Raw genomic sequence first — 27,076 nt, forward strand, 5'->3', positions numbered from 1 at the left:
TAACAACTGCACACATATGTTAGGTAGGGGTATGGCATCAACGACTAGGGTGGGTTACTGGTTATACTGTAACTGTACTTCACATTCATTGCAATGGATGACATATTTATTCATGCATTAGCTTGATATATACTCCCATGCTGAGGCTGTGTATTGGATCCCAAACAGTGTGCCGAGTACTGGTGTATACTGGTTTGTTATATGGAGTGTGGCAGGCACTGTTAGCCAGTTGTGGGCTGAGCACTGATATGTGGTATTGAATGTGTGTATCCTCTGACAGATGAACAGATGCTATATATGGCAGTTAACTGATATCTGTACTGTATAATGTTAAGTGTGCCACATGACTTGCTCACACATATCATTGACTTGTCTTCCAGGCTTATGGCTCATCAAAGGAATCCCTCCTACACAGCCACAGAGGAACAGGAAATCCACCACAGCCTGGCTCAGCACTATACCCTGCTGTTTTCCAGGGCCAGCCAGCACCAGCATGAGCGTACTGCACTGTGGCAAGATCTTGTTTGTCGGGTAAATGACATAGGCATGCATAACCAGACATATGAGCAGGTACGCCATCACTGCAGTGATTTAATTAGACATGTCCGGTGGCGTGTGTCTGATATCCATAGACAACAGCTTGCCACAGGTGGTGGGGTGGCCATACATGCCCCCTCAGCAGAGTGGAGGAACTGCTCCTAAGTGTGGTGGCTCCTGGCCTACAGCAGCAACAACATCACACATGTGTCACCATGGAGGCCGGAGCCACCCAGCATGGTGACATGGAGCATGCAGGTAACATGCCCTAGCTGTAGACTACTGTTACCTGTATTGTTAGATTATGCATATGTGAGATGTGTACTGTGTTTAGCAGTTGTGCTGCCTATTGTGTGCAATACTGATATTTTGAATAGTATCCATACACCTATGCCTGTTGTTCTACTGTAGTTTAGCACACTCACAGTAGCAATGCCACAGTTATGGCCACTGACAAACTGTGTCATATTCTTGTAGGTCCCTCTGGTGTGACAGCAGGGCAGACGATACATGCTGGTGAGTGTGTTAACACTTTAAAATTGTTATTGAAATGTGCATGTCATAAGTGAGGTGTAGGCCATGTACACATAACACACCTACGCATAAGGCATGCTGTGCATGTTTGCTGTGAGATGCTAAACAACTCAGTAAAGTCAGTAGCTGCCTCAATCACATGCAATGCACAGAGCACCAGACACAAATGTGGCAACACTGTACTACATATTGGATAGGCATAGTTGACACACATGTACACAACATAACACGTTTGTCATACGCAGTACACCTCAACATGCTACACATAGTGTATCCGGACACCCGCTGCCAGGTCACACTTCAGTATCCCACATGTCATCCACACACCACACATAATATACCTGAAGGGTAGGGGCCTAGCATGGGGCTGTGCAACACTCTTCAACACATAACACAGTCATGTTAGGCAATGCTCCCTATTGGGCACCTCACACACCCTTGTGCAACGTGGCTGTGTAATTGTGAACTTAGCGATGGCACTGCGGTTCAAGTACAGCATGCTAGGTGGTGGTCTAGCACACTTTAGTGGCCTTGAGTGACCACATGATGCATGATGATGATGGCTAATGGTACTACACCCCATACAGTTACAATGACCACAGTACTACACATAGCTGTCATTGCTTTGCACCTCCATGTTGTGTGTGTGCACACATATGCACCTATACACATTATGCATAGCATGTTGTGTGTGTGCAAACATATGCAACTATACACAATATGCATAGCAGTCGCATAATGTACAAAGTGACACATATTTGTCCTGGAATGATATTGCGTATATAGGTCACATGACACACATTGGGTATGTGTGATGTTGAATGTTGCAGTCATTTACCATGCAATGTCATGGCTGGCACTGGCATATCTGGAATATGACCCACACTCACCATAACCACTGTACAATAGCCAGGATTGGTATTCCATCACGTATACATACACCACTCATCCCATGTGTGTACATAGCATGCATGTGCTACACCTGTGTCCACAATTATCTTCTACAGACACAGACACTGCATTCAGACATGGAAATCCATGTGACACACAGATAACACATGCAGCCATGGTATGTATACCTGTGAGTGATGGTGCACAGGACATTGCAGAGCTTATAATACTTGCACAGAAATGTTGTGTCCTTGTACACATTGTGTTCCAGGGTGTAGGCAATCACTGAACATGTACACACATGCACCACAGCCATGTACACTGTCATTAACTATGGCTGTCTACACTCACACTGCATGGGCTTGATCAACACATATTCTGAATGCTGACACGTGTGACATGACTCTTTGCCTTGTGATACTGTCACCCACCTTCAACCACTATTGAGTATGTTTTGGATTGCTGTTGTGTGTGTGTATCTGCTGTAGTGAGGAGTGTGCATGTGTTCCTGTGTGCATATGTGCATGTGTGCATGTGTTCCTGTGTGCATGTGTTCATGTGTTCATGTGTTCATGTGTGCATGTGTGCATGTGTGCATGTGCAGACTGTAAAGTGTGTTTCCTGTCTTCCTCTTACAGATGCTGAGTTAGGGGTTGGCGAAAGCAGCAGGCAACCTGAAGCCACTACCACGAATAGTGGTGATGATGACACATGTATTTTGGCACAGGAAGATTTGACAGGGTCTGTCATTGGTCCGCTAATTGACAGTACACAGCATTCAACCCCATCTATGCGCACACTCATACTGTCAATACATCCCTCACCACCAATGGCCATAGGTGAGGGACAGCATACAGTTGACATTGACTAGGAGAGTATGGTACCCATGGCATTTGCATCCCATCACAGCAGCCATAACCGTAGACCCGGAACGGTACCACATAGGCGGAGGTCCAGGGGTTCTCAGGGGTGCACCACTGGTCGTATTGCCCCTGGCATGTGTGCCCTCACAGGTCTTACGACGACCAGTATGTTCGGGGCTGTAATGCAGCCTCAGGCACGTATGGAACGGTACACCAGGCAGGGACTTAGGATGTAGAGGGCACATTACACCGCTATCAATTACAGCATCCGTGACCTTGCCGGTGCCATCTGGACTTACACCGAGGTCATTGATAGACATTGGGGGGAGACATTAGATGCCCTCCACAACATGTCTTCCATGAGCCAGGACTGTGAGTGACAGTTGCGACATCGATGCAGACGCATGCCAGCAACAGCAACAGCTGTCAGTGGTCACGGACAGCCCACCATTCACAGCCGCTCCCGTAGTGGCAGTACCAGCCCCAGCAATGCTGGGGCTGGCCTGTCCATTGACCATCCCAGTAGACCACGTGCACTTGGCTCTGGCTAGTCTCAGCAGGGACATGGGTCCAGTCGTCATACCTCTGCCTCTGATGACAGTACCCATTCAGGTTTGGTACCCTATGCTGTCTGTAGCACCCCTGCCAGGCACAGGTACTGTGTCCATGGCCGGAGACAGTGATCTGTATAGCCTAGCAGGTACAGTCTGTGGCTGTCCCACAAACTACTGTATATGGCAGCCACATGGTGGAGCTGTGTGCATGCAGACACTTAAGCAAACAACTAGGGCTCACACATACACACACACATTACATCAACATTGGCCCATGCTGTACTGTTGTCCCTCACACACACACACACACACACACACACACACACACACACACACACACACACACACACACACACACAGACATGTCAATTGGATGGGTCAATGTCAGGCTCTGGCAAACAACAAAATGTCCTGTGCATATGATGATACCTGTGCCGCCTCCTGTCATCTGCATTATTGACGATGGGACAGGTTAACATAGTGCTGATGCACAGGGTGACACTATAGAAGTGTAGCAATAATAGCAAGTTGTCAACAAGGAAGTGCAACTACATCCTTGTAGGTATATCTGAGCAGACATTATGAATCAAAGCTTTGATTTTCAATGTAGCATTGTTTACACCACTGTTAGGTCTGAGTATCTATTATCCACCCATGTGCCACTTGGCTGAAGTGTAATGTGTTGCCAGCATGTGTTAGTGAGTGGACAGTACGTGTGTGATGTGTGCAGTACAGATTAGCAAGTGTACATCTGTGAACATGGTGGGTGTGCACTGTCTGGATGTACGTGCATAGTGGACACATGGGACATGTGGCATACCCTGTCGTACACATTGTTAACATCTCATAGCATCTTTCAATGGCCAGTATGCATTCTACTACAGTTATGTACTAACATGGGTAGACGTGTGTATGACATGGGTTGACACTATGCTGTGGGTGATACCGTTAATATCTGTCAATGATTTGTGGTCTGGTAGTATACACAACCTCAACAGCATGACTATAAGCAATCATTGGATGATGTCCTGACAAATGACACACAGTAGTAGGGAACCCAGTATCAATTGGATCCTTCCGGTGCTATACTATAACACTAACCAGTGGTAATGACCGCCACCCATTACTGTGACCACACCTGTTTATCATATAGCCCCCTTAGGTACATGCAGACACACTAGGGATGTGTCCATCCAAATCTGGAAATGCATTGATTGGCCTACAATGCATTCACTGGATGGGACGCATATCTTACACAAGGGTATCATACAGACAGATACCTGTTGACTTATACATGCTGTATAGCAGTAAGCCGACTATGGCATAGTCATCCTCATGTACTATACATACTATCCCATCAGTACCACACAGATGGTAGCCCTCAACATGTATGGTGGGTACGATTGTGTACATACAGACCCATGTTATGTCATGTGTCCCTTGGTATCCACATATCCATAGGTATTGTGGAGTCCCAAGGTGTATCACATAAGACATTAGAGGCCTGAATGCATATCCACAAGGCAGTCGTACACCTATAAAGACTGTCCATTCTTGGCAGACTTTGTTGTGTATGACCATGTCTGACATATACCCTAACTCACACTACTCTTAAGTAGCTGTCATGGGTGTGTGTGCCACAGAACACGACAGTGGACGGCCTTGTCACATACATACATATGTGACCTAAGATCTGAGAAGCAGCGGCACAACCTGTCAATGGAACTACATGTATTCATGTAGTATGCAGGCTTCACACTTATGTACTGATTGAGGGGACATGTACATATATATATTTGCCACGCAGATACCTGATGTGTGCAATGCACTTACTGTTGTAATCATACTATGTCATACCATAGTAAAAGCAAAACCCACACTGCATTGACCAACACACAGTCAGCATTTTCAGGATTCAAACCCCTACCTAACTATGTTATGATACTAGAGAGAGAGAGAGACGCATTAACATGGCACGCTATTTGCTTTATTGGCTAGCTTTTCTTCTCCAGCTGTATTTGTAGGATGGTGACAGCAAAAGTCTTTCCAAAGAGGGATGTACTTCTTTTAGTGAGTTTTCCCAGTCTCCAAAAAGGGGACACCTCTCAACGGAAACTGCATACATACACCCCCCCCCCCACACACACACACACACACACTCACTGTTTGTAGGATTCAAACCCCTACTTAACTATGTTATGATACTAGAGAGAGAGAGATGCATTAACATGGTGTGCTGTTTGCTTTACTGGCTGGGTTTTCCTTCTTTGGCTGTGTTTGTAGGATGGTGACATCATCAGTCTTTCCAAAGAGGAATGTACCTCTTTTAGTGAGTTTTCCCAGTCTCCAAAAAGGGGACACCTCTCAAAGGATACTGTACACATACCCCCCCGCCCCACACACTCACTGTTTGCAGGATTCAAACACCTACCTAACTATGTTATGAAACTAGAGAGAGACGCATTAACACAGCACACTATTTGCTTTACTGGCTGGTTTCCCTTCTCCTGCTGTATTTATAGGATGGTGACATCATCAGACTGGACATGGTGATGTGTGTACACTTTGTTTTATGCCATTCCAGGAATGGTCCATGTGGGTCAGCAGGTGTCAACAGCTTGAACAAGACGTCAGAATCCTTACCTTGTGTGATCTATCTGTGGACACATTGGCATTCTGCCATATGTCAACACATATTTATGCACAGCTTGTTGGTTTTGTGCATACTACATGTGTCTGGGATGTTGATAAAGGGCTATTGAAAGTCTATGTGACACATGTGTAGATGTGTTCATTGATATATGTCCTGGGTGGCTGCCTTGCAAACAGTCTAGCATGTTTGGGAACCATGATCCGCACATGAACATACCACGGTTGGTAGGGTTGTGTGTATGTCAGCTTCCAATAGCTCTGTTTATGACTGCAACCATGATGGACTCCATGACCTTGCAGATCAGACTTCATAGGCATACTGGACTTGACTTCCCATGGTGTGCTGCGGCACCAGCACTTGTGGTGAGTGCCATATGTAGCTGTGACACATTCAACGGTTCCACATCCTGTGTAGGGGGTGAGGCTCAGCTGACTGTTCAGGTGCATGATCTGTTCGTTCTGTAGTTTGTACATGACACATATTGGGAATCAATGTATTCTACTTGCTGCCATGCTTTTGGCAGTGGGGGTAGCTGCTCATCTATTCTACATGTGATATCACCTGGTATAATGATGTGGACTATTGTCAGTGGGAGATGGGTATGTACATATGGGCCTGTCTGTCATGATGTCGGCATTGTCACTCAGGTACAGTTGGCCCTGACTCAGGACATATATGGGTGTACATTGCTATTTATGACATAGCTGAAGGAGGTGTCATGATTCAGTCTGGACTCCTTCTCAGCTACTCTTTACAAAACACCAACAAATATGAGCATTAATCCCTGTTATACTCTTTTACATGCTTAACACCCTACTGATCCTTTGTGATCAGGCTACAGAGTATGTCATGATAATATCCTGGCATGTCCAGGGGTCGGTTTCGTGTGTACTCTTCAGTCCAGCTGGTGAATATTGTAATATTGACACAATGTCACATCTGCCTCATGTACACAGACAACCCTCTCCTCCTCCCGACAAACTCAGATATATGTGTGAGATGCACCTATATAGACATACAGGGTGCTGAACTCTCTCCACCCATGACTGGCACAGTCTATCAGGTGGTGAAGGTAACCACACACACCACATATCAATCTCACATATCCTCTAGCAACAGCACTCAAACCACATTATCACACATAGACATACTCGGATGCTGTAAATGTACTCTACCTAAGCAGCAGAGACCTCCAAAGCAGACACACACACACACACACACACACACACACCTGCTACCCCACTACAATACCCACATATCACATAGTTCACAATGTCAGTGTGCCACACAGTCACTGCCCTTCGGGCTAAGCAACACACCTAATACACTTGTAATAGGCGACACTTATTGTCAGACACACTGACGTACTACTCACAAGCCCTAACAAGGTAATAGTCACTTTGGGCTGTCTGTTGGGTGTCAGGATCTGCCGCATAACACAGGCAGTCAGGTCACTCCAAAGAAAGTACAGGACTGGCACCGTCATTGTCCATGCTGGTGTGTATAACCTCAGACGTTACTCCCTGGACCACATGACATGATACATGGAAGAACACACTGATCATGTAGCCCAGGCCAGCATGACCCTGACCTTGTCTAGCATCTTACACCCACCAATTATGATGTCACAGTATACGGACACATATATCACATTTAACAGTTGCCTAACAAATTTGTTTAATTCATAGGGGATACAGTGTCTGTCAGCCTGTGGTGACATGCTCAACATGCCACATAGCTTCACTATGGACAGCTTGCAACTGTCACCCTTGGACTTTGGAATGCTGGCTAAGGCTCTTGCTACCACCATAGAGCCTTTTTTAAGCAGGGCTCAGAAGACAAACACACCTCCATAGACATTACAGGTTAAATTAAACTAAGGGTAATGCTGCTCAACAACAGTTGTGTTAACCTCATATTGCGGCCACTCAGGACTTTCCTCAGTATGGAGGATAGCGATATCTGTGCACTAACAGATGCCTAGTTCAGGCTCACATATGCACACCAGCACTACCAGGTTATGTTTCATATCATGCTGTCTGACAACAAGACTTGGAACAGAAAACACAACTAGGGGGAGAATCCATATACATCACAGATACACACACCTCCGGGTTAGTAGCACTGCACAAAGCATCACAGACCATACATATACAACTACCATTATGCAATACTGCCTTTCAGTTTGTTGCCTGCTACAGAACACACTCCCAAACTCAGGACCCACACTCGGCTTTCGTGGGAACTATGGAGAATATGAAGGTTTCCACAAACACCATTATATTGTGTGTCTTCATATATACAAATATTGACTGGGGATACTACTCAAGCCCCGACACCCTCACCAAACAGTCGCTACAATTTGTAGACTCATATGGTATGGCACAACCAGTCAGCACAGCCACAAGGGGGAATACATATTGGACCTGATCATCACCAACATGGGGACTCTATGTTCCACACCAGCGATATACCCCTCATTTGTAAGGTCAGAATATACATGTATCTCACTGGACATACATATACCCTCCACACACCCATCCTGAGTAATCTTGGTGAACTTCTCATGAGCCAACATCTCACATCACCGAAGCAAGGTGGTATCCTTTAGAGACCCCGAGACAGTGGCAAATATGGCTCACACTGCTGCATCCTTTACATACACATTCTATGGACACCTAGTGGACTGCATGGATTATGCTATCCCAAATAACAACAGGACCCACTACTCCAATGGCAGGGGACCTGTGTGGTAGATCCCAGCCATTAATAAGCTGTACAACATCAGGAGGAAGCTACTACATGATAGAGCACAATCCCAGACTGGGAAGGCATCTGTGATCTGTACTAGCAGACAGCTGCGATCACTGATGAACTTTTCTAAAGGGCCGCTTCTACCAGACAATTGCAACAGACATGTAGGACTATCACACGGCCTTCTTCAGTTATGTCAGGAACCTTCGTGGACACTCACTGATATGCTGTGAGTTACTGCATACTGACTAAACCTACCCTGAACCCAGTGGCATTGCCAACATCCTGGCAAACAGGTTCAGTGCAGATGTCTCCCACCCATCACCCCTAAGGAGCAACTATCCATTCCAACAGAGTATAACCTCCCTGACATCACACAGTAACAGGTGAGTGCTGCCCTACCCAAAGCTTACATCACAGTATCAATGTGACCAGATGGTATCCCAGCCAGCATCTTACACGAGCATCATGACAGACGCAACCCTCACATTACATCACTGTTCAATATCGGAGTTACCACAGGATATGTACCCAAGGAATGGCATACAGCAACAGTGGTCCCACTCCACACAGTTGGTGCCACAACGGACCACAGACAGTATTGTCCTATAAGCCTAAGTAGCCTGTTCTGCAAAGCTATGGAGCGTATTGTCATGGGACTCATACACATAGACATCGGGAACCTACAGACACTGTGTCCTACACATTTCAGTGTTGTTGTGGGCAGATCTTGCCTCTTGAACCTGTTTGTATTCTTTAAATGGCTAACAGATCCATCAACATAGGGATGGCTGTCCACACAGCCTACCTGAACCCTGCAAAACCCTTCAACACAATAACCCACTGGGCCATTATGCATAGGCTCACCAGCGTCAATATGGACACATATCTCACACGATGGATTGATACCTGGATCAGGGATAGCACCCACATGGTCAGAATTGCAGGTGCCATGTCTGACTATACACCAGTTACACGTGGCATCCAACACGGCTTGGTCCTGGGACCTCTCTTGTTCAGTATATATTTGTCTGACGTACAGGCTACCACAGGGGAAATATGGCTGAACATGTTTGCACTTGACTGCAAACTGGGTGCCATGATCAACTCTCCAGCTGCCACATGCATACTCAAACAGGGTCTCACAGAGATGGATGACTGGTGCCTGAGCCATGGCCTACAGCTAAATGCCATTAGTTGCATAGTCATTCCCCTTTGGGAATAACAACATGCCCACACATTACCACATAGGTAGTACTCCATTACATACCATAGGAGTTGTTAGGGGTTTGGGGACATGACTTGTTCGTACTGTCACCTCTGACATTCACGTTTCCAAAGTGGTTGGACACATCTTCTATGTGGGCCACCTTATCCCATATGGTTTCACATCTAGATCGAGTGAGGTCATTGTGCCCCTATACTCATCACATCCATGCTTGGTTACAATGCCACATTTGGGGTGTACCTTACCCGACACCTGCAGCAACTGTACTGGCCATGGAAGTTCCTCACCAAGCATATCTAGGGATTCACACAGATGCCCTGCACAGTTCAGATGCAGTAACTCCAGCTCTACTCAGTCACTTACCACCTACTCGGATATGATGTGTGCCTGTTGTTTACAGATATACCCAACCCAGAATTACTGGACATGCTCCACCTCAGGATATCCGATTCCCTTGGAGCTACACACTCCAGGGACGTATACCTCAGCACAAATGTTAATAGGACATTGTGGAGGGACAGATTCTTATCCCAGAGGCTCCACTCACTCCAGAATGTAATCCCAGTTTCACATAGGCAGAGCCACCCACTGACCACCTACTGGAGACATCTTGACGACTGTATGGGTGATCGTATGTTTACACCTGGGATATCTTCTGTGTCCCTGCTAGACAGAGGCACACTAGCCTAAACGTACATGGGCTATCTTGTGTGACCTACTATTCACACACATAGTGTAGTAATCTGACAGGGTTGCGAATGCCAAACACACTCTGGCTAGGCTTGTACATGCCCCAGGGCAGATAGCCTAGTATCGACCTCTGAACCTATGCTAATGTTCAACATGCACAATGTTTATTGCTGATACCATTTCAGGTCTTTATCATCTTTACCAGTTTCTATGAACAACTTCGGCATCTGCAGAACATATTTGATTATGACAGGGTTCCACTATATTATAGATGTGTCTGTTGTCATATGACTGTGTGCACAGGGCGGATTGCTGTATAGTGACAGGTTCCTGGGTTAACACATGCAACTGCCAGATATGCGTGGCCCACTGCTGTACTCAGACACTAAGTGTGTGAGCATGCCCAGTTCTGCCATTCCGTGTTTTGTTGCCTGACATTTGTCTCATTTATTCAAGTGTGTGAGCATGCCTAGTGTGAGCTTTCAGTATGTTGCTATCTGAGGCCCACTACATTGGTTGATGTGTGCGAACATGACCGATATTAACATTTATACTCTGTGTTGGAAGTCAGGTTCTGTTCTCACTGCAGGACTCACCTTTGTGTCATAACTCGACAAGGATTATGCTGTGCCTGCAGGGTTTCCATGAAATACTTTGCATAGACTTATCAACATTCCTTCATACAGGCTGACCACTGCAATACTGTCATGGTTTAGTGGCTCAGTACTTTGTGCACAGTATCCTGGGTTCGAGGCCCATCACTGCTTTATATTTTCATACTGAGCAGACCAGACTGCTTAAGGGGCCGTTAAGCAAATGTGAGCATGTTGGCTTTTGTTCAGCTATGCCCTACTTAGACCAGGCTTGTCCGACATTGCTCAATATTCACCAACATTGCTGGACTTTGCCCAATATTGTTGAACATTGACCACAGTTGTGCTAGTTGGTGTGTGCGATTTTGTTTGCATATACTACATGGTGGTAAATGCTGTTTAGCACTGCTTTATATTGCTTAACACATGGCAATCATGCCTCAGGTGGTGCTGCAGGGCTGCCTATGTCGGATGCACATACTACACTCCCTGTACATGTTTGAAAGCAGGTAGTGTCAACTTAGGCATCCCTTTTACTATATGTGTGAGTTGGAGAGAGGTATCATTTCCAGAATTCCTACTGAGCCAGTGTATGTGCTATGCATTGCCTCTTTGCCAAGGCCAAAGCATACTGGGCATGCCACCTTCTGCCTACTGGGGCAGGCTCAGGTTGTTCCTCTCTGAGTCACGCTCTGCCTGTGATGGCCTTGGCAATGGTGGGGGGCTGTTTGGCCCAGGCCTATGCTGGCCCTGCTGCAGCTGTTTTCACAGGATCATATTATGTAGCATGGCACATACCATGACAATTTGGGTACATGTAGTTGGTGAGTACTGCAAGGCTCCACCAGATGTGTCCAGGCACCGGAACCATGACTTGAGCAGCCCAAACACATGCTCTATTACATTATCTGTTTGTGCGTGTGCCTCATTATGGCATTCCTGTTCAGGTGTGTGTGCGTTTCTGATGGGTGTCATCAGCCATGGCTCTAGTGCATATACAGCATCCCCTACTAGGTGACCATCTGGGATGTTCCCATTGGCAAATGTCTGGTACAGCTGCGTCAGATGCCAGATATGGAAATCATGGTAGCTTACAGGGCAGCCTGCACACACATTCAGTATTATGCCCTGGGCATCACACATGACCTGGCAGTGGATGGAAGGGAAGCCCTTGCGGTTGAAGTAGACCCTACCCCGCTCGCTGGCTGGTGCTTTGATGCATATGTGCATGCAGTCTATTGCACCCACTACCTCAGGGTATTCCGCTATTTGCTGGAAGAGACGCATATTGCTGGCCAATACCTCACAGGAACTGGGGAAATATACATGATCACCGACATGTGCTGACATGGCATCCAGGAACTGGTGTAGTACCCTGGATGCTGATGCCTGTGATATCCCCATCATATCACCAGTTGGTCTCTGGAAGGTACCTGTTGCTAATATTCTTAGGCCAACACATACCTTGGTTTCCACTGGGATGGGTTCCCCTCTGTTGGTTCTGTGTGTGAGGCATGGCCTGCACAGCTCAACAATTTGCTGCAGGAGGTCTCTGTCCACTCTATAGTGCTCCACTATCTCCAGCTCATGTAACCCCTGGTAGGTTACCCTGGGCCTGTACACTTTTCTCCGTCTCCTCACTGTGGGTTGTCCAGCAGCATTTCCATTGTCACCACCCTCAGCATGTTGCATATGTTGCCTTATAACAGCAATGGCAGCCCCTAACATTTCTTTGTCTCAGTAAAGCTTTTTCAGTTTTCACTTCTATTAGCTTACTGCAGTGTCTGTTGTGAGAAACATACTGGACTGCTGTTTGCAGAGTTTTAAGTGCTAGGCTGGGCTGGGCTAGTGTACTGCCTGTGTAATTGCCTGATTCTGATTGTTTTCACCTGCTAGCTCTGCTAGTACTCCCTGGTAGCTTCCTACTATTTGTTGTGCTTCCTTTTTCCTTTCTGTTTCCTCAGGGGGGGAACCTCGCACACAAGCGCAAACACACGCACAGCAGCTAACACACGTGCACACATGCTTACACGGACTAAAACTTGCTTATTCGGGTTAACACGCACACCAGCGCAAACGCGCTTACAACTCTTTAAACAGCCTTATACATGCTTACTCTGGCTTAAACGCGCGCACTCACTCTTACACGCTCGCACTCTGTCTTACTCGGGTTTACATGCGCGCACACAAGTGCATACCTGTTCCGCAAGAAACTTTGGTGTTATCCACGGCATACACCTTCCATTTCTTGGCTTTCCCTAGCCTACCTGTTGACACACCTCTTTCCATGATGTATAAATGACAGCTGACACATGCCACTCTGCTCCAATGAGCTTCACTTCTTTCATACATACCCCCCCTCATGATGTCACCTATCTTCTACTCTGTTACTCCCCATATCCTACTCCTACACTCCACTGACTGTACTCATTTGTTATGTAAACTTGCGATTCACTATCCTAACACTCATTTACATAGGATTGCCTACTGATGCTTGGTTACATCTCTTAGACTGAGCTTCCCCCTTTAGCAACCTCTACTCGGTGGCCATGTTGTCTTCAGCCTGCCATTCCCTTGCATTGTACATTAACAATTTCAATAAAATCCACATTTGTGGGTTTTAATTTTTAGTATTCTGTATTTTAGAGCGCAGCCCATTTGCGCGGCGCTGTGCTACACTTAAACATCGGAAATCAGCAAAAAAAAAATATTTTTATTTTTATATTGCATCAGGAAACATTTCCAATAGCCGTATATTTGGCCATTGACATGCTTCCTGCACTGGATGCAACCTTTATTTGGAGCTGTCACGGCTCCATTTTGCTATTTGCAGAACGGTACTCAGTTGTCAACTGAGTACATTTCTGCAAATAACACTGCTCTTACTCGGACAGGTTTGGGTTTCCTGAATCACAAATCTACCTCATTTGCATTTCTTTCACCTGCAATTGAGGTAATTTGCATATCCCAGCCCTGTCCGTGTAAGAGCCATTTTAGGAGATCTCTTACACGCCCCTACAGGCTGTTCCTGGATCGCTCATCGGACATGATGGCTGCATGGAGTCTTACTCTACTCTAAGACTCCGTGCAAGCCTTCGTGAATCCGTCCCATAGTCAATACAATACAAACGTTATTTAATGTCAGTTGAATAAACTAATTACTTTGACTGAAGTTGAACGTCTATCTCACGTGAATCCAGAGCAGGCTGATCCTGAGCTGTTAAAGTACTCGTGGAAGAAGCAGACTGCTCAGCCTGAGCAATCCATTTCCATTTGTACTTTTCACTGCCAGCTGCTGATGAAATCAATTTGTCACCTTTCAAAACAAACTGATAGAAATTACTGCAGCTCATGTTGCAGTTAAGGAAAACTTGCAGTTCTGCTTTGATTAGTACTAGAGTGGCCCTGTTTCGGTCTGCACACCACTTTGCATTCATTAAAGAAAACACCCTCTCAGGGAAGGCATTGCTGCCTGGTAATGACAATGTAGCTGATACAATCTTAAACATGTTTGTTGCAAAAGCTGCACTATCACGGGCACCTGCAAAAAATTCCTGCCATATAGTGCATGCAGTAGCAGTTGAATTAGCAAGAATATTGGATAAGGCATGCCCTGCTGCACAAAATCGATGTCCTTTGTTGTCAAGCCCATGACAGTGCTTACATTTCGAAAGGACTGAAATGCTACTTCTGTATTTAGAGATATTTGATGCATCGCACATGCAATGCTGCCATCTGAGTAATTAAACCATTTGTTCAGGTATGCTAAAGACTTTTCTAGAGCTGCCAAAAATTTTTGTTGCAGACGCACGTTATGAGATACCATGTCCTCATTCTCAAGTATAGTTTGTGCTTTGTGTCAAAAAAATGTATCAGTTATGCATGACTCAATATTAGTTTTCATTTGCTGCATTATAGGCAAGAGCTTAAGCAATGTAAAATCTTCCCTCTCCACTTTCTGGACCGACACCTCAAACACATTGCAAATGTTCTGGACAAAACATAAGTATGCTTTTTTAATGTTTGTCTCTACTGCTTCACAGTCATGCATATTATTTTCTGTTCCCAGATGCATACAAACTATTTTTGGGCAGTCTTCACTGAGAGATGCAAAGTAGGACACAATGGCAGGCCATGAATCAAGTAATCTGTCAATAGCTGGACCCAGAGACAGCCATCTCTTTGGTACATGCCTCAACAACTCTTGATATTCTAAGTATACAAAGTCAAAAAAATTTTGCAACTGGGCTCTCCTATTAGCAGATACACTGAAATGACTGTAAATGCTGGTAACCATTGTTTCTACATCACAATCAAGTTCATCAATTAGTTTTTTTCAAGGCATTGTGTATCACATGAGCATTGCAGTTTGTCTTCAGAATATTACTATTTCTTTTCAACAGCTCAGTAAACACAGACTGCTTTGCACCATAGTTCACACTTGTGTTATCAACTGAATAAGAAAACATGCATGCAATATCAAGGCCATTATCTGAAAGAACTTTAACTAGCATGTTTGTGATAGAGGTAGAATGCTCATCGTTAAGCTCACAAAGTCTAAAAGCTTTTTACTTAAACCAGTTTCAACAGTAAAATATTGAATACAGACAGGAAACATTTTTCTGTTCTTGAGATTAAATGCATCAGTTGGCACAGAATATCGAATAGAATTGTCACCAGTAATGTCTTTTATAGAGGACTCCACTGACTCTGGGCCAAAGACATCAGTCACCAGTGCTTCTGCTTTCGTGCGACCACATGTTGTTTTTTAGCAGTAGCTGAGTCTTGATATAACAAGTGGTCCGGTTTAGTGCCACAGTCAGCAGAGTTGTAGAAGATGTGGTGACGTATAGTCTGGTAGACACGCACAAGTTTTGCAACTGTTGCCTGCTTGTCAATTCCTGTTACTGTCGACTTCTTCTTGAAAAAAATGTCAATCGCAGCAGTGTTTGCAGCAATCTGAGCTTTCTGATGACTTTACGAATGGTTATGATTTACTATGTCACCTTTGCCACCATAAGCAACCAAAACCTCCTTCTTAAACAATGCGCATCGAGCTGTAAAGACATTGCCGTGAACTTTTTCACACCAGGAAAATTCTGTCTGCCATTCTTGATGATGCCGTGACAACCTCTTTGCTTTCTTTTTAGGTGGAGTAGTGTTTGGCAAATCATTGCATTCTCCATCAGTTTCAGCGCTACTCATGCTACCTTCAGTTGCATAATAACTTGTATCCATTTCCAGTGACCCCCCAAGTAGATCAGCTAACAATATCAGATTGTGTGACTGCTATGCAGAAACATTGCTTCAGACTACAACAGCGATTCTGAAACTTTGCAAGCTGAAGGACCCCTTTTGGTAAATGAAATATTTACGCGGACCCCCAATATTTTGGATTCTGTTAACATTAATAAATAATTAATATTAAAGCAATAGTTGAATTGTAGAAATTACTTTTATTTGTAAAGGATTACAATTTAAACAGACTATAGCTTCTAAAACTGTCTGATGAGCTAAACATGCACTGGAATTAAGTTCTAGAATGAGTAGCAGTGCATTAAGGCACTTCCAAATAGTATTTAATTTCAGTATAGTACAAACACTGATAGACACGTGCTAAACAAAGAAAAACAGTCTCAAAATGAAAACAGACTTAGCATTACAAATTCTGTCTCTTTGAAACTCAGTCACTGAAACAGCATTGAAACCCACATTCAGAGAAAATACATCTGGCCACTGGCAGATGAAGTTTTCCTTTGGACTTTTTTTTTTAATCATAGGGCTACTTTTGAACATTTTTCAGAGTAAGCAATGAAACAAACCATTTGAACCAATAAGAACATTCCAACCATAAAAGGCCACTCAAACTTCAGTCATTACAATCCAGTAATATCAGTCAATATGCACAATCTCTGCAGAAGTAAAAGCCACCTGAATAGTTCCACCTTAAAAAGATCTGTAACTAATGAAAAGTTTGCTGCTAGCAAACAACTGTATATTTCAGTGTTTCATCTACAAATTCAGTGTCTGCTGTCCTTGAAGAATAAATTGCCTACTATGTTACAGTAAAAAATGATAAGCTGGTAATATTGCATGGATGGCAAACTGAAAACAGGCCAAACATTACCAGGCATCTCATCCAAAGGAGGCAATATCCAGGAGTGCAGCATCCCACACCCTTGAAATACAACACAGAATCAGCAATCCATCTACATCCACCTGCTGACCCTAAATAGGGCATATCACTGCCTAACACACACACCTGAATCTCAAGAAATCTGAACAAAGCCTAAAATAAATAAGGACAGATTAAAGTATTGCTCTTGTGAACTTAGAAAACTGGTAGAATAACAGAATCTCTGTTAGTAGGCACTTCTGTAATCTGATTCAAAGGGATATGAAGTCAAACTGAAATGTGACTAATTACTTAGCAACTTCAATCCTTTTTTGAGGAACAAACAAAAACATAGGGCAAAAATCTGGACATTCTGCAAAAACCTGGAGAGTTAAGGGATATACTTCCTACCTCTTATACACACATACACATGCCCATGTGCTCTGGACAAAGCTACAAACAATGAGGAAACATAGTCCCAAAAATAGCAACATCTGTTATATATTGCTCTTACAGACTTACACAGTTCATAGAAAAACAAGTTTTGCATTACTATGAATTTTCCTAAAGGATATGAACTCTAAAACTGAAATGTCTGCCATTATTTTCTGTCATGAGTGCTCAATGACTTGCCAGGTATTTGCCTGAAAAAGCACAATTTTATGAGAAACAAACGAAAAAAAAATTATGAGGCAAAAATCTGGACATTCTGTGAAAACCTATACAGTTGAGGGCTATACTACTGACCTCTTAACTTACACATACATTTCGCTCCTTGTTTTACACACACACACACACACACACACACACACACCTCTCTCCCTCTTACTTACACATACACTCAGGCACACACATGTACAACAAGACCACGTACTCTGGACAAAGCCACAAATAATGGGAGAACATAGTCCCAAAACTAGGAACACCTGTTAAATATTGCTCTTACAAACTTACAAAGGTGATAGAAAAACAAGTTCTGCATTAGTACCAATTTTCTGAACAATAACTATAAAACTGAAATGTCTGCCATTATTTTATTACTTCAGTGCTGACGAATGACTTGCCAGAGGTTTGCCAGAAAAAGCACAATTTTATGAGAAACAAACACACCCACAGGACCATGTGGAGAACATAGTACCAAAAATAAGAACACCTTTTAAATATTTCTCTTACAGACTTACAAAGTTTGCATTGCTATGAATTTTCCAGACTAAGGATACAAACTCCATTACAATATATTTTCCGTCTTCAGTGCTCAATAACTTGTCATGGATTTTCTAGAAAAAAATCAGTTTTATGAGAGGTACACCAAAACTATGAGGCAAAAATGTATATATACAGCTGCTCAGAAAAAAAAAAAGAAAATACCTTAAAAAGTCTTGACTCGATCGGCTCTGCAGAAGGAATCCAACCAGCATCACACAGTTACTATAACTGTCTGACTCTGACTGCAGGGAAAGTAACAGTTTGTTGAATTTGCCCTACAAGTTTCAACTGCCATACAGAAAACATTGGTGGCAAGTAATCACTTGTTCTGTGTCAGCCGCAAGCGCGGAAGTTAATAGTTATTGTAACCGCAGGGAAAGCAGCTGGTCAGCTGCGAATGCGGAAAACACGGATGGGAAGTGTGTTTGTGGTTTTCTTTTTTATTTTTCAACACAGTGACTGCAGAATTGTAAAGTGTAACTCCACGGACCCCTATAATTCATCATACGGACCCCTGGGGGTCTGCAGACCACAGTTTCGGAATTGCTGGACTACAACATCAGTTTTTAGAAAGGGTAAAGCTTTTATGGCAGAACAGAAGAGGCAGAGTGTTTTAGTACTGTATTAGTACTGTATTAGCAGAACACTTTATCAGATTTGTTGCTGATTTTTAGAAGATAGATTTTGCAGACTTGAATGTTTTGAGGTTCTACTGGAATATTTGTGTAGTCTGAGACAAGAGACGTGAAGCAATTGTGAACCTGCTGTCTGTCCCCCTTACAAGAAATCTAAGCTATGTACAGATCTGATGCGCACAATTTATTTTCAGAGTTTGGAGGGGGGGGTGATGATGATTGTATTTCCAGAGGGGTATGTTCAGTGAAATCTGGTGTGTTGCGTAAGAGATGAGCACAGTCTTTGACTTCATATAATGTAAGCAACCTTAAAGACCATATAGCATATATTGGTTTGGAAGAGGCTGCTACAACAGTTGAATGGTACCCAGCATTGCCAGCTGCCAGAATGCTGTGCAGCGAGTAACCTAGCACACTCTCACTGAGGACATTAAGGAAACTCTTAGTAAGTCATAGTAACTTGTGCTAAGCTGTGCCAAAAACAGGACATATGGCGTCCTGGGAAGGTTCTTCCCAGGACACAGGACACAGATGGCCAAATCCAGGACATCCTGGGAAAAACAGGACAGTTGGCAACCCTATGTCTCAATGCCAGGGGAAGGGAAGAATGAATGGTTCAAGAGGGGATGAGGCTTCATAGCTGCAAGTGTCAAGACAGTCAAAAAAAACCTAGCCAATAAACTCAGCATCTGTTGTATTTGTCAACCACTGTAATGTGTCTTCCATTTTAAATGAAGTACTGAAATCATAATATTTTTGCTCAGGGGATTTTGAAAGGCAAAATCTCCTTTTAGAATAAAAAGAAATTTAGTCTATATCTGAAATAGAAATTTTAGTTACCTCATTTCTAAATACTCTTAGACATTATGTTACTGTTAAGTGCTTGAAACAGTATAATTAAAGCTGCAAGAAGGCATTTACCAAATTAACTATAGGCTCATCATTGTGATAGCTGTGCAGACTTTAAATAAAGTTATAAATAATCTCTTCGTGGTGATATACTTTGCCAACTATGAAACTGTAATTTCACATTTCTTAAACCTGAGTGGGGATTTTAGAGTCATTGTATAAAACCATATTTTGGAATAGAGGTTCTCAAGAAAATTATATTAAAGCATGATATAAGGGCCCTAAATGTCTGAAGTAAAATCAATACAGTTATAAGCAAACATTCTCCAAGAAGAATACAATATCATATGAGACTTCTAATTTTCCACACTGCTTTCAGGAGTATCAGTATAAAACATTATATTATGGATGATAGTATTGTCTCTCCATAGATTTATTCCTAAGGGTGATTCTACTGTCACTGTATGAAGTCAGCTTTCTGGAGTTAGCCAAATCATGACAATAGCACACTTCATGATACCAGCTCACACAGCTGAAAAGGAAACATCTGGACACAAAATGTTAAGAAATTGTTAAATTACATGTATTTGATTAACATATCAAAATAGCTCAAATAATGTACACTTGTGAGATGGAATTTCATTTAAGGCTCTTAAAATGCCCTGCACACACACACACAGACTGTCATGGTATTACTGCATAGAATGAAGTATTGGCTATGCTCAAGGCAATGCAGCTTAAGCTAGTATGTCAAGTACTGAAAGGGCTGGGCAGAGAGGGTGCAAGTGAGAATCTGATACTGGCTTTACTATATGAGGGAAAAGTGGTGGCCAGCTCTGCTGCACTGGAGGACCCTACTACTTAAAGTAGAGTAACACCAGGACACAGTAACAGAAGGAGTGGGAAGCATATGCCACACTAGTCAGGGGGTGGACTGAGAGTTGGGGAGGTCCATCCTTAGGATAGTAGCACTTATGTGTAGCTTCCCAGCTGCTGTGGGAGTGATAACACTGGAGATCTCTCTCACTGTGAATGACAGTCTGCTGGTGTTCAGATGTGTGCCAGTCCCTTATTAGTAGCAGTCCATGAAGTACAGTATCTCTGAAATTGTCATGTTTCACATATGTTATGGCACTTCACGTAGACCATATTTGGTTTACTGTAGCCTAAAAACTATAGTGTAGTTGAAAGGTCTCACCCTTGGTGGGCTGGTTTGCTAAGTGCAAGTGCCAGACTTAGGAAATTCACTTAATGTCTATTTCTAAATGTAAAACTTGTGCAAGAGTCACTTCCATTGGTGTTGAGGGAAAACTTCGTAACTACTACCTAGACAACCCAGGTTTATTGGTAGCATGGACAGTTGAGGAGCTAGCTGGGGTAGAGTTATCGGACACATGTCCACAGCAGACTTCCTATTGTATAATCTTTAGTGGAGACAATAGAAATAACAGGAGGGCTTACTTCAAGGGGGCAATGTTGTTTAAAGGGTTACATCACTTGCAGAAGACAGAAGCATGTACTTGCTGATGCTTATAGCATGAAGTACCCTGTAGTGAGCTACTGAGCTAGTGCCAGGAGATTAGGTCTTAAAGCAGAAAAAAAAATCTCCAGCCTCATAAATGGATGAATTTACTGCCTCCACTGCTCACCTCTCTCCCTTAGGAGAAACAAATAGGCTATAACCCTCTGCTGGTGACACAGGGGGACAGAGCCCTAAGTACAGCCCAGGTAACATCTGTTTGAGTAATGCAGTAGGCTATTGATGGCACAGGCAGGGTTAGATGGGCATACCCATCCTGAGGCAAGGACAGAGCAGAGCAGGATATGTACCTTCTGCACATACTCTTGATGGTGGCAAGATGGAGGAGATGTTTTGGGTTCATTTTTTCAATCCTTGAAGGTGCTGTATGGTAGCAACTTTCATTAGATAAGAGGCAGGAACACAACTCTCATGGAGAGGTGTTGTGGGTCCCCTCAGTGAAAAAGATAGCTTATTCCCCATCCAAAAATGTGGGGTATACTAATTTTAAAATCTACCATTGCTGGGATTGTACGAGAGCACAAATCCATTGCAGACTATGGGATGACAACCCATCCAGGTGCACTTCCCCTACTGGATCTGAAGGACAAAGATTCTCACTGGTATAGAGCAAATGGGCCATGCCCAACTGAAGCTTGAGCATCATCAAGGCAGAATATGGAAGCATATAAAAGAAAAAGCTGGCACTGCACAGAAGCCACCCCAGCAGATAGCCAAACTGGATAACATTTTGTTGAGATTACAAGCTCATTAAAGAAGATTTTAAAAAAGGTAGTACAGGGGATTAGGAATGAGTTGTTAATGAGCTGTTTCCTGTAGTCCATGGCTTGATTTCCCAAGTTTCCATTTTGCTCTTGGGCAATTGGAAAACTGGGCAAGGCTCCTCAATTAAAGTGTGGTTGGAAGCTAAGGAGTCAAAGTGGCAGCTGCGATTGAATGCCATGAAGGCTCCTGGTTTAAATGATTTTATTGCTATAAAACCATTTTTGAAATTAAGGTATGATCAAATTTTATAAAAGTCACAAGCATTTAAGTAAGACTGTCATTTTATGTAGTGAGTGTCTTTAAATGTGACGATTGCTAATGAATGAAGTTTGATTCGCTGAGGATCAACATGAGGTATATTTAAACCTCTGATTGTATTAATTTGAACAACTCTGAAGAAGCCTCAACTTACTTGGTGAAAGTGCTTAGTTGTTCTGTGGGTGGAGTATTAAACAGACTGTTTTACCGGTTTTGGTATTTTTATTTTTATTTTCCAGTTTCAGTGGCCTTTTTGGCTAGTGTGTGTAATTATACCTCAATTATACTCTGGACCAAATGTAAAGGTCTATGAATCTTTAAAAAAAAACAAGGTTCAACTAAATCTAAATATTTCCTAATAGACTCAGTATATGCACAATTGTAATGTCAAATGATCTGGCAGTATAAAATAAAACATGAAGTGTAGACGCTGTTAAGGAGTTTCTTCATGTAGTCCCTGGTTTGATTCCTGTAGTCTCCCTTTGGATACTATGTAACTGATAACATGTCATGTAACCACTTAGATTATGATTCAGTGAGTTACAACTCAGCAGTTAAAAGGAGTATGCTGTCATTATCTCATGTGTGAGACAAGTCCTCACATCCCCAGAAAAATAAATAAATATATATAATACACACACACGCCCGCTCACACACACACACACACACACACACACACACACACACACACACACACTATAGCTCTAAGGTTGTATCATTGCCAGCACAACTTAGAAACTGCACCAGCAGTGATTTCCTATGGAAAAAAAAAACAGTTGGCGAGTTCACCATCAGCATGATGAACTTGACCAGACTGAACCTTGTCAAGTTTGTACTTGATAAATTGTAGGGAAGTCAATTTAACCAGACCGGTTCTGCAATTTGGCTCCTAAAAAGAGATAGTCGTGCCTAGTGGAATAAGCCACTGACAAATTAAAAAAATACAAATAAAATACAAACTTTTTTAACATCTTCCTTTTTTAAAGATTCCACTGTCAGTTCTTTTATCTATTTCCTTTACAATATTCAGTACTTCAGTTATAGTTGGTTTAGATTTTGATTTCCATTTTCTAGTAACTTCTTTTTTGGTAGCCAATAGCATTAATCTTACCAAGGCCTTATTATGTTTAGGTAATTCAGATGCTATGGCTTAGCTCAAAAGAATAATTTCTTTAGTTACAATATTTGCTCCTCCAACATTTCTGACATAGTACTCTGTAGGGAATTTTTAAAATCTGCCAGCTTGTTACAGCCCCAGAATATATAATCCCAGTTACCTTTCCCTTTCCCACCATACGTCTTAACATTTATTTACCTGAGAAAACCTGAAAAATTATTTGATGTCTGCTCAGGATATAACATACCTATGCACATAGCCGGCCTTAGGCATAGGCCAACTAGGTGACCGCCTAGGGCGCCGCTCTAGTAGGGGTGCTTTTCCAATATTTATTTGGTGTAGGTAGACCAGGATGGGGGCACTAGGTGGTGTGATGGGGGGCACCATGGAGCCCTTTTGCCTAGGGCACCAGGTGACCTAAGGCCACTCCTGTGCAAACACTTCCATGAAAAAAAATCCTATACTATCTGGACTCTGTTGCATACTTGGGGCTCCCACTGTTCCTTTTTAAATAGCCTTTCCAATCTCTCTTCCCAATATTTTCTAATCCCATCGATTGATTCTTATAGCTATCACACAATATTTTATGCACCTTACTAATTATCCTTTTTTAACAGCAGATTCTGTTCTTGACTCAGTTGACAATTCAACCATATCTATTCTTTTACTTATCACTCCCCTTTCACTTTCTCTTTGCCTATACTCTGCTATCAATCCTTGGTAGGGAAGACAGTCTATACCCTGCAGTCCAAACTACTGCTTGACTTCATCTCATTCGGTTACCTTTACCTCCCTAGTTATTTGCTGCTAATACATTGATTCTTATGCTGGTTTCCTCCAGTAAAACTAAACAGACTAAAACCTTTTCACTGCCTATGTCTTATTACCCATAGTCATAATCAAGAACTTCCTGATTTTCAGATTTTTATTTTATCTTTTGCTTTGTCTATTCTCACATTTACTTAGCTGCCATCACAGAATCCTTTTTAATCCATCCAACTAAATGCTCCATCTAATTATGTTTGCATAAATATAGGTATCAGTGTACCAGTTCAAGTATGGATACATGACATGGTTTACTACTATAGCTTTTGTTTTATCTCCATTTAGATTATATTCCAAAAATACTTGAAACTGTCTCATAATATTCCACAACATCAAAAGTCCTTTCTGGATTTTTCAAGTACAAAATAATATCATCTACAAATAAAGCTAACTTTTCAAGATTACCATACAACTTATAGCCTTAAATTTGTGAGTCCCGTATTTTCTTTACTAATAATTCTTAACATAAAACAAATAACAAAGGGAAAAGAGGACATTCCTGTCTGGTTCCTCTGTTCAAACACAGCTTGTCAGAGGGAAACCCACCCACCTTAATACTTGCCTCTCTTAAGTGTCATTCTATTATGGAATACAAATGCCACCATCACACATCTCATAAAATCATAGCTGACTCTGTTGAATGGCATCATCTGTTTTACCCGCTCCATTTTGTTTTCTGACTTCATAAATCTGATTGGCCTGGTGTTTTTATTCTATGTGAGAGATAGACACTTAAATTAGCTAGGCTGTAAATTTCTCATGTTTTTTCACTGGTTAAATAGTTTGAGATATACTTAAATACACAGTAAACTTCTGGGCCTTTGTCTTTTTCTGAGAAGATTTCAAGCCTGCATAAACTAAAGCACTGCTGGTGATTCCCTGCTAAATGAGGAAAGTAAGCCTATATTTTCTTTTCGGTAAATGATAAAGCTGTATTCTGTTTCACCTGCTCCGTTTTGTTTTCTGTTTTAAGAAATCTGCTTGGCCTGGTGTTTTTGTTCTATGTGAGAGATGGACACTTAAATTAGCTAGGCTGCACATTTTGCATGTTTTTTCATTGGTTAAGTTGTTAGAGTGATACTTAAATACACAGTGAACTTCTGGGCCTTTGTCTTTTTCTGAATAGATTTCAAGCCTGCATAAACTAAATCACTGATAGTGATTCCCTGCTGGGTGAGGAAAGTAATCCTATATTTTCTTCTCTGTGAGTGAATCAGCTGTTTTCTGTTTTACCAGCTCCATTTTGATTTCTGGTTTAAGAAATCTACTTTGCCTGGTGTTTTTGTTCTATATGAAAGATAGACACTTAAATTAATCAGGCTGCACATTTCACATGTTTTTTTCATTTGTTAAATTGTTTGAGATATACTTAAGTACATAGTGAACTTCTGGGCCTTTGTCTTTTTCTGAGAAGATTTCAAGCCTACATAAACTAAAGCACTGCTGGTGATTCCCTGCTAGATGAGGAAAGTAAACCTATATTTTCTTTTTAGTGAGTGATAAAGCTGCTTTATGTTTTACCTGCTCCATATTGTTTTCTGCTTTAAAAAATCTGTTTGGCCTGGTGTTCGTTTTTTCTATTTGAGAGACAGACACTTAGATTAGTTAGGCTGCACATTTCACCTGTTTTTTTTTTCTTCATTGACCAAAAAACACACTAAATAGCTATAAAATGCTCCTCTTAGAAATAAAACTTCTCCAAATATGAAAATAGCAGCCAAACTAGATATAAATTTCTTTATTACGATTCTGGTACCTTGGCCTTCGCCTTCAAATGGAATAATTAACAATCTCAGAAACCAGTATATATACACCACCAATCACATAATTAATTAACATCAGTTAATCAATTAACATTTTTTCTTCAGAAAAGATTTTTTTAAATCCATATAAAATCGCATAACAAAATAACTAAATTCCTAAATTTATCTTAATACACATCATATATTCACTTTCTTATCAACCCTAACATTCATTGAAAACATATTTACATTTCTAAATTCATTCCATTTGGATACAAAGTATTGAAATTAATAATAAAATTCGATTCCATGTTTATTAACCTCTTTTGAAAACTATGATCTGTCCCCCCCACCAAGCCATAAGGCTTGGCTAAGACACTAAATATCAGGTCTTTCAACATACCTCCATGTTGTTTATGGAAATGACTGGCCACCGGACTATCAAGCCTCTCATTCCTAATGTCTCCTAAATGTTCCATTATTCTTAATTTCACCTTACGCTTGGTTTGTCCTATATACCATTTTCTTTCCGGACAATTGCACCCTATTATATAAATAACCCCAAATGAATTACAATCGAAATAATCAATGGCATTATATAAAATGCCATTGATTTGAGTACCATCTAAATTTTTAATATTACTACATACCTTACACCTGCCACATGGATAAGCACCTGCTCTGGTCATCCTCTCTATTCTACCCTTGTTTCTCACTAACTCCTTTC

The sequence above is a fragment of the Protopterus annectens genome, chromosome 8.part0 (genome assembly GCF_019279795.1).
Source record: "Protopterus annectens isolate FY-2018-M chromosome 8.part0, PAN1.0, whole genome shotgun sequence".
In the NCBI taxonomy this organism is placed as follows: domain Eukaryota; kingdom Metazoa; phylum Chordata; order Ceratodontiformes; family Protopteridae; genus Protopterus; species Protopterus annectens.